Source organism: Anas acuta, chromosome 1 (assembly GCF_963932015.1).
Source record: "Anas acuta chromosome 1, bAnaAcu1.1, whole genome shotgun sequence".
NCBI lineage: Eukaryota > Metazoa > Chordata > Aves > Anseriformes > Anatidae > Anas > Anas acuta.
In genome coordinates, this window is record NC_088979.1 from 168068648 (window position 1) to 168081226 (window position 12579).

The following is a 12579-nucleotide window of genomic DNA, read 5'->3' on the forward strand; positions in this document are numbered from 1 at the left end:
ACTTCTAAAATGAGTGCAGTGGTGGTGGGATGGCTTTCACCACTGAGGGCCACAGACATGCAATACTGGACCCCCATAGTGGTGCCTTCTTCCTGAGTTTGGGAAGACCCCAGTGAGTTTGCTTGCTAACAACTTGTTGGCTACAATGGCTTCTTTCTGGCTCACAAGTGTGCTATACCTCATCCTTGAGTGCCTTGAAGATCTCTCGCTGTGGGTTACCTGCCCATAAATCACTGCTGTGTAACTAGTTGACAAAGAATAGTTTTGTACATCTCCAAAACTGAAGAACAAAAGCGTTTAGTGACTTTTTGGGTTACAAAGACCTGTTCCTGGGACTTATATCTGATAAACGCTGTGGAAATTTCTCCATTTTGTGTTTTATGTTACTCTTTCTTAGGCTTAAAGCTTTCCAGAACAGGAGTTGAACAGAAATCCTAAGAAGACTCATACATTTGGCTATTAGTCAGGCTACCTAGAAATCAGAGTTCTAGCTTGCATTTTCTTTGAGCTTTCAGCAATAATTTTAGTTATGTTGATGGTCAAAAGGTTGTTGAAATTTGTCATAGAAATTAATGAGTGAAAACAGAGAAAACACTTGGTAAGGCAGTGATTCATTCACTCGGTTGGTGAGGTGAATCAAACCCAGGCAATGCCCAGTCTTGCACAATAAGATCATCTGCATGCTTGTGTTTTTCTCCTTTTAATCAGAAGTATTATTCTGAACCCCAAAACCTTTCTAACAAAAGTTTCATCTACAGATATAGATTTCCATGAAGAGTTTTGGTTTCAATGAAACTGCATTTTCTGGTGAAAAACATTTGATTGAAAAGTTCCCTTTCATCTCTTGTTTTGACATCCTCTTAAAGCACTAGATGTGAATCAGAAAGAAAAAATTAAGCAAGCATTTTATATTATTTTTCATTTAAATAAAGTTAAGAAAAACTGTTGCATGTGACAGTAATTATGTATTTTATAGGTTTAGCATCATTTTGAATGACAAGTCATAGTTTGGTTATTTGAAATATATGTATTTTATATATATATATATATATATAATTTTCTTCACCTGGATGGTTGCTGATCAAAATTCTACTTTGCTTTCCTCCCTCTGAATTTTATATCAATGAAAACAAAACCAAACAGAGAACATTCTGAGAAGTTCTGGGAGAAAATGAAATTGAATGAGATATTGGGGTGGGGGATTTTGTGGGGTGTTTGTGTGTGTCAGTGGAGGAGACATTCCTGCACCCTTGGCTGTGTTACTTCATGCAGAGGGTACAAGGGGAAGTGTGATGGGACTCACACAGGTGCATCGTCTTTCTAGACATTTTGGCATGCCACCAGGCACTTGCCTGCCTTGATAGAGTAGAGGGAGGAGAGGCATGTCCCCATGGCTTCCCTCAGGGCCTTCACAGTGCAGGCAGTGAACAGTGCTCACCTCGTGAATGAGTGCCATGGATTATCTCAGCCCAGTACGGGCTTATGGTGCTGAGGGATCCTCACTTCAACCAGCTACAAGGATTGACCCCACCAGCATCACTGGCTTTCAAGCTGCAGCCCACCTATTGCCTATGGAGCTATCGGAAGTGGGTGGCAGCTGTTTCCCCGCGTGTAAACATGACTTGCAATAATTTCTGAAATAGAAAAAAGTGTGTAATGGTGAGGTTCTGTGGTGGCTGGCAAAAAAAACATAAACTTAAGGGTTGTCCACTAATCCCTCACCTTTATAAATGTGCTAAAATGTGTAGCTTGTCTCAAACTCACTGATTACATTCCAGATCTGATTCACTTTTTATCTTCTCTCTTGCGCTAGAGTTTTATCTAACTTTTAGTCAAAATCTTTCAGGAGTGTTACCATTCAACATATTCCTTATTCAAAAGGGGGTCATAACGTTACTCAGTTGTTTTTTTCTCATCAAAAATTTTTATTGGGACATATTTTTCCTAATATTTCCATGAAACAGCACTCAGTTGTGTGAATCAGTAGAATCAGGAAGAGGACATCCCAAGAATTATAGCTGTTATCTTCTGGCAATCCCTGGGCATGTCCTTCCATTGTGGTTTCCACTGTAGCTTGGGAATTCCCCTTTTGGAGAGAAGCTGGGCGCAGATGTTTTCAGAAAATGCTGTCAGCACAACTCCTGCAGAGTTGCAGGAGGGAGGGAGGGAGCTGGGGAACGTGATAGGGGCCCAGGGCACTTTGGTAAAATAGTCACAACACAGAATTGCAATATCAGCAGTGAACCATTGTCAACTATGGGAGAAAAACTTTCCGTTTCCTACCAAAGGTTGCAACACTTAATGATGTCACTGACATGAACAGCAGTAAAGACAAAATCAGTCTGTTATGCAAAGCTAGTTTGGGACAATCTAAAACAAAACTCACTCATCTGGATCATCAAGAAGGCTCAGAAGTCCATGGACAAGGTTCTTGCATGGATCAAAAGAACAAGAATTCCCCTCTTGAGTGGGAGGATTGCATGGATGGAAACCCTGAGCTGCAGGCTGAGCCTGGCTGTCCCACCACACAAGTATAGGAGGCGTTGACTGCCACACAGCTGTGTTAGGTTTCAGTTCAAGACAGAAATATTCAGTTCAGTACCTACACTGAAGTGTTTGCATAGAGATGTTGACACATGAGCTCAGAGGGTGATTCAATTGCCTCCACAGAGACTTCTCATGTTGCTTGAGATGCTACAGGGAATATGAGACATCGACAAGGAGTTGGCAGATGCAACACAGGACCTCCCAGTGTAGCACACGAAGGCCTGAAGGATGCCCTGAAGTCTGGCACTCAGCACCTATCAGCAACCTCACTGTGTCTAAGGGTGTTTAATGTCCCCATACAGTCAACAGAGTCTAGAAAATAATTTAGTTTGCCTGGAAGTAGGCTCTTAATAGAATGGACGGCCCCTGTCTGGACTGACCAGCTCTCCATTACAGGGACTACAGACATCCGGCTTGCAGGCAGGTGCCTAAATGTAGATATTTTGGTCTTCCTGACCTTGCCCTATCAAGAAAGGCAAGGAAGCAGAATCTCTGCACACCAGAAGTTCTGTGCCAGATTGAGTCAATCTGCTGTCAGAAGTGCCCTCCATGCCCTCCAGCAAGACCAAAACTACATGAAGTTCCTTAGGACTGCTATTGCCTCTGTTGTGTCCCATAGGCAGATTCTTACTGGAGCATTTTAAAACTCAAATCAAGCAAATAAATCAGCATAATTAACTTTTTTTTTTTTTTAAACACACCCACAAACACTAAATCTGGGTGGCCTTCTTGACCTAGAGCCAGCAGTATTTGCTGAACCAGCCATTTCTGGTGTGCACCAAGCACTGCAAAAGGAGTTTGGTAGAGGTTCATTCTGAGTGGTTGCAGTCCTCCTCCAGCAGGGCACAGACCAATCCGAGGGTATTACAAAGGGGCTTTGTACTGCCCTTAATCCATTGCTGGTGCAGAAAGAGAGCACCTGATGGTCTGCACAACCAGCCTGGGACTGTTTCTGCACCTCATTGCTAGAGGCACATCTTCTTCCAGGTGTGCAAACCAACACAACCAACATTGCTGTGATTTTTGTGGGAACAGCACTTCTCTTCTCTTCTCTTCTCTTCTTCTCTTCTCTTCTCTTCTCTTCTCTCTCTTCTCTTCTCTTCTCTTCTCTCTCTTCTCTCTCTTCTCTTCTCTTCTCTCTCTTCTCTTCTCTTCTCTTCTCTTTCTCTTCTCTTCTCTTCTCTTCTCTTCTCTTCTCTTCTCTTCTCTTCTCTTCTCTTCTCTTCTCTTCTCTTCTCTCTTCTCTTCTCTTCTCTTCTCTTCTCTTCTCTTCTCTTCTCTTCTCTTCTCTTCTCTTCTCTTCTCTCTCTCTCTTCTCTTCCTCTTCTCTTCCTCTTCTCTCTCTCTCTTCTCTCTTCTCTCTTCTCTCTTCTCTCTTCTCTCTTCTCTCTCTTCTTCTCTCTTCTCTCTTCTCTCTTCTCTCTTCTCTCTTCTCCTTTCTCTTCTCTTCCTCAAAATGAGCAATTACTGGCAACCAGTATTAAGGTATTTTCAGAAGGACTTCCACCTCTTAGCTAGGACCTGTTGACATATCATTGTTTCCCTCCTTGGGAATTAGATTAAGTCCATCTGATATCTTCATTTTTTCTCAGCTGCTTCATGCCTTTTCTATCAGCTGCTCGCACCTGGTAGCGGTGCAGTCTGAACGAGCACAGTGTTTTTTACAACAAGTCTCTGTTTTGGAAGTAGAAGAAGGGATGCAGTCCAACCAGTTCCAGGAAGCACAGGCATGTTTTGAATCTGTGATGGCAAAAAGCTAATACCCTGTGAAGCAATAAAAGGGTATTTTAAAGAAGCTCATCTTGGCTGGACTCTAAGCTGATTTATGAGGGCAGGTGCCAAGTGACTGCATAGCTGTTGGGGCCACTGAAAAGCAAAATTTCAACATTTACTGTTGTCTTCATTTTTTATTATTTTAAACTAGTCTAAGTAGAAGCATTGTGCTAAAGGGGGTTTAAATGGATTTGAGAGTGAGTTCAGGATTCCTGTACGATTCAAAGGCATGCCAAACCAGAAAACCTGCCAATACTCTGAGAGCCAGTGTAAAGTTCAGCAGACAGTGAATATGCTCAGAAAAGGAAAAGAAAAATCCATTGTTAAGTAGCTGTTGCACCTGCTGCAATGATGTCTTTTCCTTACAGTGTTCTTGCACTGTCTGGGCCTGTGAGTTATGTCCATGAAAAGGGGTCATGGTGCCTATTTCTAAACATTTGCACAGGGCCATGTGGGCTTCTGTGATTCAGGCACTGAAAACTGGCTGTGCTACATTTCCAAATGATAGCTGAGCTCCTTTTGCCAAGGTGAAAAGGGCTGTGCAAAGAGCAAGGACAACACAACAACTGGCCTTATTTCTGCCACATCCCCTTGCTTATTTATCCTACATGAAGGTTCCTTACTACGGTTTGTGCTACTATAGCACAGAGCAACCCCAGGCTTGGACTGTTGCTTTGCTATAGGTGCTATGCATGCACTGGACAAAAATATGAACTTCTCACCACAGAGCTTGCAGCCATGGATGTGTTGATTATAAGACACATCCTCAGCCTCTCCAGCCAGGCCAGATGTGTGATCCAGGTGCTGAAAAGCAGCTTTAGCACACATCAGAGCTGTGCTTCCCGTAGGGCACTGTCATGCCACGGGGCACCCAGTGCCATGCTGGCAGGCAGGGATGCTCTAGCCGGGTTATGCCATCCACCTAACACAACCCTCCGTGACAAGCCCTCTGGGCACATCCTTCCTTCCCAAACCTCCCCATTGCTCAAACCTCTCCAAAACCAGTACAAGAGAGCTCAATTTGAGGCACGTTGCAGGGAGCCCTGGCAGCTGAGCCACGCAGGATGCTGAGAGATGCCCCACACGCGGCGTGGAAAGGGGGCCGCGGGGAGCCTTGCCCAGCTCGGGGCTGCTCAGCCCGCACCCCAAAAGCAGCGGGACCCCACACAGCCCCTGCCCCCGGGCCGCCCCGCTGCGGGGTGCGGGGGGTGCGGGCGCACCGCTAGGTGTCACTGCCACCCTGGGTGCTGCTGGAGCCGGCGGGGGCACGGCGCTCGGCTGTCTGAATGCAGGGGTGCCTGGGAAGGAAAAAAAAAAAAAAAAGGAAAAGAAAAAAGAAAAGGAAAAAAAAAAAGAAGAAGAAAAATGAAAAGGAAAAAAGATAAAAGAGAAAAAAGGAAAAGGAAGAGGAAGAGGAAGAGAAAAAAAGGAAGAAGAAAAAAGAAGGAAAAGGAAAAATAAGAAGGAAAAGGAAAAAACAAGAAGAAAAAGAAACAGGGAAAGGAAAGGAAAGGAAAGGAAAGGAAAGGAAAGGAAAAGGAAAGGAAAGGAAAGGAAAGGAAAGGAAAGGAAAGGAAAGGAAAGGAAAGGAAAGGAAAGGAAGGAAAGGAAAAGGAAAGGAAAGGAAAGGAAAGGAAAGGAAAGGAAAGGAAAGAAAGGAAAGGAAAGGAAAGGAAAGGAAAGGAAAGGAAAGGAAAGGAAAGGAAAGGAAAGGCTGTGCTTTTTCCTCTGTACAAGCAAAATCTTTTCCTGCAGCCTCACCCTGCCCTGCAAACCATCAGACAACTCCTGCCTTTTTTCACCAGGTTTGCAGCCTGCTTTTTAGATCAGCAAGATTAACATCACTGGCATAAAGCAGCCAAAAGTGAACTAGCAGGTGCTCAGTTTATGACAATCTCAGCTGCAAAATTTCTGGCCCTGCGGCAGTGAATGACCTCAATCCTCACTGTGTTCTGGTCATGGCATTAAACTTTTTTTTTTTTTTTTTTTTTTTTCAACCAGTTCTTTTCCACGGAGCGATTCCATAATAAATAATAAATATATAAATTAAAACATTGCACATATGGCTGAAAACCATAGCAATGAGCACTGAGACAAAACATTCTGGGTTGGAAACCTTTTGCTGCACAAGTCAGCTATCCAGATAATGGATCCTTATAAGCATGTAGCATGTAGGACAAATAGCTGTATGAACCATCTGGGACTCACTCAGCAGCAGGGAAAAGACTGCTAGTCTTGCAAGATCAGCACGCAAGAGTGACTATATCAAGGCTTCTTTGTAGAGAAAACAAAGGCTTTGGCATTTGAGCTACTGATAGTTTTAATGTAGTCCAAGTGTTGTAATATATATTTTTCACCCTAAACCATAAATTCAGAATTTTTCAGATAGTTTTCAGATTGAGGATTCGCAGTAGGCTTAAGCTCACCTATGTTCCCTTGTTCCCATGCCTCCCATGTGCCAGCATTAGAGTCTGTGAAGTCCTGACTGAGCCTCATCTGGCTGAGTATTAACCAGGTATAAAAACCAACAAAACTCCTTTTCAACTGATAATTCCCTGGCTCGACTCATCCTGCAGCTGCAGGGACACTGCTGCTGGAACAAGAGGGAACAAGCAGCTGGAATCAGGTCTTTTGGGGTGAGCCTCCACTTAGGGCAATTCATGCTGATAATGAGATCTCAATCTAACTGTGCTGGATGCTTTCTTCATCTTAGTATTGCAATTGACTGAAAGAATAGTTAAAAGAAGTAACAATTTTAATCAATTACCAAATGTGCAATTTTAGTATGAATATAATTTGTGATTTCTGCTAGCTGGAAAAATGTCTGACTGGGGAAAAATGACAAAGAACAATAAAATAGTTAATGATTTTATAATCAGCCACATGAAGATTTGTACATTGTCCCCACTGGGTTGCAATTTCCAGTTACGGACTGATATGTTTAACAATGGATAACTAAATGCTCAGCTATCTAAAGTTACAGCTCCTTAGAAGTACTTCTGGTGCTCATGCAAATTTGGCTCGGTCTGAGGAGGAGACTGAAGGCGTTACTGTTGGGAAACACTGGATCTAACTTGCCTCTGGAAAACCATGGCCAAGATTTATCTCCAGATGAAGAAACCTGTGTGTGGGTGTCAGTATGCAGGAGCCTGCCCCAGCACAGGGTGTCCAGGCTGCCTTTCTGGCTGGGGAGGCTATGGTCTGGTTCAGTTGCCTGCACCCAGGGTCCAGTGACCCCCTGATGGGGCCAAGAGCTGCGACAGAGGTAGTGCTTTCTTGGGGTGGCATGTGGAGGCCAGGGCTCATAGAGCAGAATTAGAAACCCATGTTCACAAGGCTGAATCTTTCCACTAACCCCCACCAGCCTTGTTCATCTGGTCGCCCACTAGGAGCTTGTTCAGCTGCCCACAAGTGGGTACCTAGTGCCATTCAAGAGGCCCTCGGGTACACAGGACACCTGCAAGGGGTTGACAGATGTGATGAAGGACTTGTAGGAACCTCCCTCCTCCTGGAGGAGCGATGCAAGGACAGGTGAAGACTCAGTGCTGGTTGCCTGCGTGGAGGCAACAGAGTGGATTGTGAGTGCCCATGTTCCCCCTGTTCACATGAAAACCAGCACGCACAGCAGGATTTTGGTGTCACAGCTAATATTCAGTGACCTCTCCCATTGCATCTGTGGTATGAGATGCTTCCTGGTGCAAGGCAGGACATCTCAATCTATTTGTTTAGAAATGACAGCAAGTAGGTGATGCTACTCACACGGTAGTGATCAGCACATAAATTAGATGCTGCTTTGCCAGGGTTAAAACCACCAGGCCTCGCCAGGCTGACTCCGCTGTCCCGCACTGCAGGGTAATACCCAGACGTGAGCGAGGCCATCAGCTTGAATAATGGGGTCCAATTAGAGATGTCACAGCATCCACCTCCCGGCAGACTTTTGGCCAGGAAGGCCGGTCTGTGAGCCAAACCACCGTCTTCCTGCAAAGGTCAGAACGTGTCCCCAGTGACCTGTAATTTTATCTTGACTGATGGCCCTTCCAAAAATATTTCAACAGCTGTAAAAACTGAACATCTGGCCATGCAAAGTTTCCTGAGAGTGTTGCCTTCTGGAAGCAATAAAGATGGACCAAAAGCAATGGGAGTGCTCTGTTCTGTTTAACAAATTGCTGTTTCCAAGTGATCGAGCCTGTTACTTTCTGTCTTCATTTTGGAATGGGGCTGTTCTCACTAAGGCCTATTTATGTAAGGCACTTAGAAAAGAAAATGTTACTGTTTTCAAACTTACAAATATGAAGTAACAGGACTAATGCGGTGATGAAAATGCTGAGTAACATGTGTCACATAGTATTATCCGCTGCGCTCTCAACTGCTCCCTCCCAGGCAGGCTGGTGTGACACAAAAACTCACACCACCTTTGGCAGGAGATGTAATTAGAAGTGCACTGTGTTAAAAAGAAAAGGCAGGGGCTGTATTTAGCAGAAATACATCTTTACCAGGGACTAATGATGAGACCACAAATGAGTTAAAGCAGGTGCACGTCAACCATGAACCAATAAACTAAGACGTCAACCATGAGCCAATAAACTAAGATGAATGTACCAAGGAGAGAAATAGGCTGAGCAGAATTGATCTGTTTGTGGGATTCGTGTGTATTTACAAGCCTAGGATATCACTAACAAAGCAAAGCCTAGGATATCACTAACAAAGCAAAACCCAAAGGTACTGGAATTTGGTTAGCACTGTCTTTTGATGCTTTTTACCCTTTGCTAACTGCTTTAAAGGCCCATGAGACATTCACTTCACGTGATTATGAAACAGAAATGTTGAATGCATTTCTAATGGTTTATTGGCCATTTTTTTCAGATACTCTTTTCATGGAGGTGATGCAGAGACAGATGGAAAACATCGTAGTGGTGCATGAAACACTAGCAATGGGAGGAACCGGGAGGCCCTGTGTGGTGATATTCAACACAGGACCGTGCATCCTGAGCATCACTCACCTGCTTGGCAGCAACACCACAAGGGAGCACTTACACGGCCTCATACGGCAGCAGAGGAACCTGAAAAGCAGTAGTCACTCCAATGACTGCTCTGGAGGAGCAGAACAAACTATTTTGAAAATAGCCCCAATTATCATGTGTACCTTTAAAGCTCCCGTCACAAAGGCTACTTGAGAATATTATTATTTACATTGCATGGGAGGTGCCAGCCAAGACTGGGGGACTGGGCTGCCACAATTTCAACCATAACATTGAAACTGCCTGCCTTCATTCCCAGTTGCTTGGGACAGTAATTTATGGCAGTGAATTGTATTCACCTTTAATTGCAGGTTTTTTTCTTGGGTAGCAAAATTACCAATAATTCCAAGACTGCAGTTAAATCCTGAATCATTCGTTCCTGCAGTTGTTTATTTCACATTCAGTATATGGATACACCTTTTCTCATTAGACTTTGAAACCCAGGCCTATTTTTCCATTATATATATATATATATTTAACACTTTTGCTTTGACCTTTTTTGACTGCATTAAGCTAGGTGATGGTCTAGACACACACACACACACAAAATTGCTCAACAAGGTGTGGCCAGATTATTTTACACTGGGGAAAAAATATTGCCTCAACTTATCAGATAAACAAAATGTCCTTCATACCAAATGTTCTAGGAATTGGAGTTCTGAGCTCAGCAGCAGAAAGATTATGAGAAGGCGTTGCTTCAGCTTCATTAATAACAGAATCCCCACTAGATGAAAGAGGTCATCACAGGGACTGAAAATAAACAGTAGAAGATTAGGAGAGAATTTGTTAGGATGAGGAGTTAAACAGTTATGAAATATAAAGGGGAAATCATAAACAGTCTGAAAGTTTTCCATAGGAATTGGTTGCATTATGCTAGTCACACTTAAGCTTATGAGTTTGAGACTATTTGTTTAATAAAAACATCTTTCTCATCTTCTCCTGTTTGATGGCTGCAGACCGACTTCTAGTTTGCATTTGTTCTTTTAGTGGTGCAGTTGACTAGTAATATAATGAACTATGATGTGAAACCAAATTTCTGAATCCTCTCTTGGCTAAGGGATACTGTTAGCATCAAATTTGCTGAAAGGAAACTAATAGGCAGACAAGTGTCACTCCTGGTATGCTTCCCAGATTTGCAAGGGTGCATATGAACGCAGATGCTGCTGCATAGCACAGAAACCGGATTGTGATGTTGTTTCAGTCCACACAGTGGGGTCAGCGTGTCTCAGACACACACTGGGGTCCTGACTGTGCCCACCTAGACACACAGGAAGGACACCCCCAAGTCCTTCTTCCAGGTTCTGCTGCCTTGAAGCTTGGTGGGGAGAAACCCCACGATGTCCAACCCTGTAAACTCAGCGGTGGTGCTGCCCTGCTGTCTGGGAAGGTGGGAGGTGTGCTGATTTGGGGGTGACATTGTATCTCTGGTGGAGCATGCAAGGAATGAAGAAGGCTTTATGTCTAATATTAACTTGAATTGACATAGCTCATCTGCAAAACTGCCTTAGTGCTTCTTTCTACTGCTTGCTATTTGTGCCATGTGGGGAGCTGTGCTATTACTCCGTGCTTTCCCTCTCGTGACCGGGTAGCAAACATTTATGAGAAGAGAATAATAAATAGAGAAGCATTTCATTTCAGGCATGAATTTTTAGATGAACAATCATTTGTGCTAAAATTAGCAATACTCAGAAGGACATAACAAATGTGGAGCAATTGTCCAAATAGTTTCCCATAAGAAATGCCATGAATTGGAATAAGCCAAACCTTGCTCCTATATTTGTTAAAAATCTGTGTTAAATATTTTTTCTGTCATACAGCCTTAACATCCTCAAATGATTTATGTACTAAATGATCAGTGCTTATCTCTTTCTCGTGAGAATGGTTTATGGTTTGTATTGCAAAAGCAGTATGATTCCAGGTATTAAAATGTGGGGCTCAGCCTACACGTGCTTTTGATTTGGCATTCGTAAATATCATTTATTCCATTTAGGAGAGCAGAATTTCATTGTTTTGGAAACATCAGAGCATTAAGTCAGGCAGAGGACAGGCTGCTGGTTCCTGGAGGCAGCCTTGCACTCCAGGCTGCCTCTGAGGTGCTCAGCCCCACTATTTTCAGTGGAGTGGCAGCTACAGGAGACCATGCGGCATGTCCCAAGGCCACCTGAGGGTCATCACTTCACAGCTCTAAAGCAGTTAAGTGTTCATTTATAGCCCACTTAAACCATAAGTATTCCCAGATCAGACATACAATATTTTTAGCAGGGTACTGTATTCCTCTCCATATATTGTGCTCCTCGCTTTTAAATACCTCAGGCTGCATTTTCAGACAGCATCAAATTGTTCTGCAGAGCTGTAAGGATGCTCGTGCACATACGTGCACCTCCGTGCATGCCCATAGAGACACGCACACATTTTTTCCTTGTGTAGATAGGATAGTTTTGTAAAAAAAGTATCCAAGCCAGCCTTTGGTGGGCCTGCTTGTGACACTTGATATGGAGAAAGCCCAAGGAGGTGTTGGTCCCACCACAGGTACCTGAGCTGCCTGCCTGAAGCTATATACCAAGAATTTAGGCATCAAAGCATGCAAAAATTGCTTATATACACAGTCTGAAGCCTGGGAGAAGAAGCACTCAGGAGCACCTTTGCAGGCTGCTGCAGAGAGGAGATATGAGATCAAGCTGTGAAATTTATGCCTTAGGATTTTTCCTCCTCGATATTTGAACCCCGTGGAAACCATTCCAGGTTTATCCAGTGATCGCTGGGGGAGAGTGGTCTGGCACCCACTGCATTTTGAAGATAAAGATGCTGTCTTGGATTTGGAAATGTATACTGGTGTAGAACATCCTGCAGGAGCAGCCAGGAACCAGCACCACAGCACCTGCAACCCAACTCCTCTTGGCAGCAGGCCTGGCAGGTTTCTGTAGCTTGAGAAGAGCATGCATTCAGATGTGATATTTTAAGAGCCAGTCTCTCCTGAAGACGGTGCTGACATTAACCTCTTACCTGCAGGTGACTCACCCGGTCTTGTACCTGAATTTAGCCCCAGTGCTCAGTGGCCTGCTCACGCTGATATGCTTGTCTCTGTCGTAACACCACGACCCTCCCTGCCTAAAAGTATAGCAGGTGTTTATCTGCCTCTGTGTGACAGCCCACTTAATTAACGTGATCCACAAAAGTCGCCTTACTAAGGAAGATCTGGTCAAAGTTAACGTGAGAGAGGCAGCTCTCTTTTTCAGCTGGA

At 43.9% G+C, this 12579-nt stretch overlaps 1 long non-coding RNA gene across 2 annotated transcripts; it reads right to left on the reverse strand.

Moving 5' to 3' along the window:
• Nucleotides 1-3974: 3974 nt before the first annotated feature.
• LOC137849541 (uncharacterized) lies at nt 3975-12577 on the reverse strand. Of its 2 annotated transcripts, XR_011091944.1 has the most exons (4): nt 12342-12577; nt 9974-10088; nt 9321-9380; nt 3975-4311 (listed from the first exon to the last, which is right to left on the reverse strand). It is a non-coding gene; the product is annotated as an uncharacterized lncRNA (long non-coding RNA). The 2 variants fall into 2 exon arrangements; XR_011091943.1 differs by having other exon boundaries at nt 9974-12577.
• Between the last annotated feature and the right edge of the window lie 2 nt (nt 12578-12579).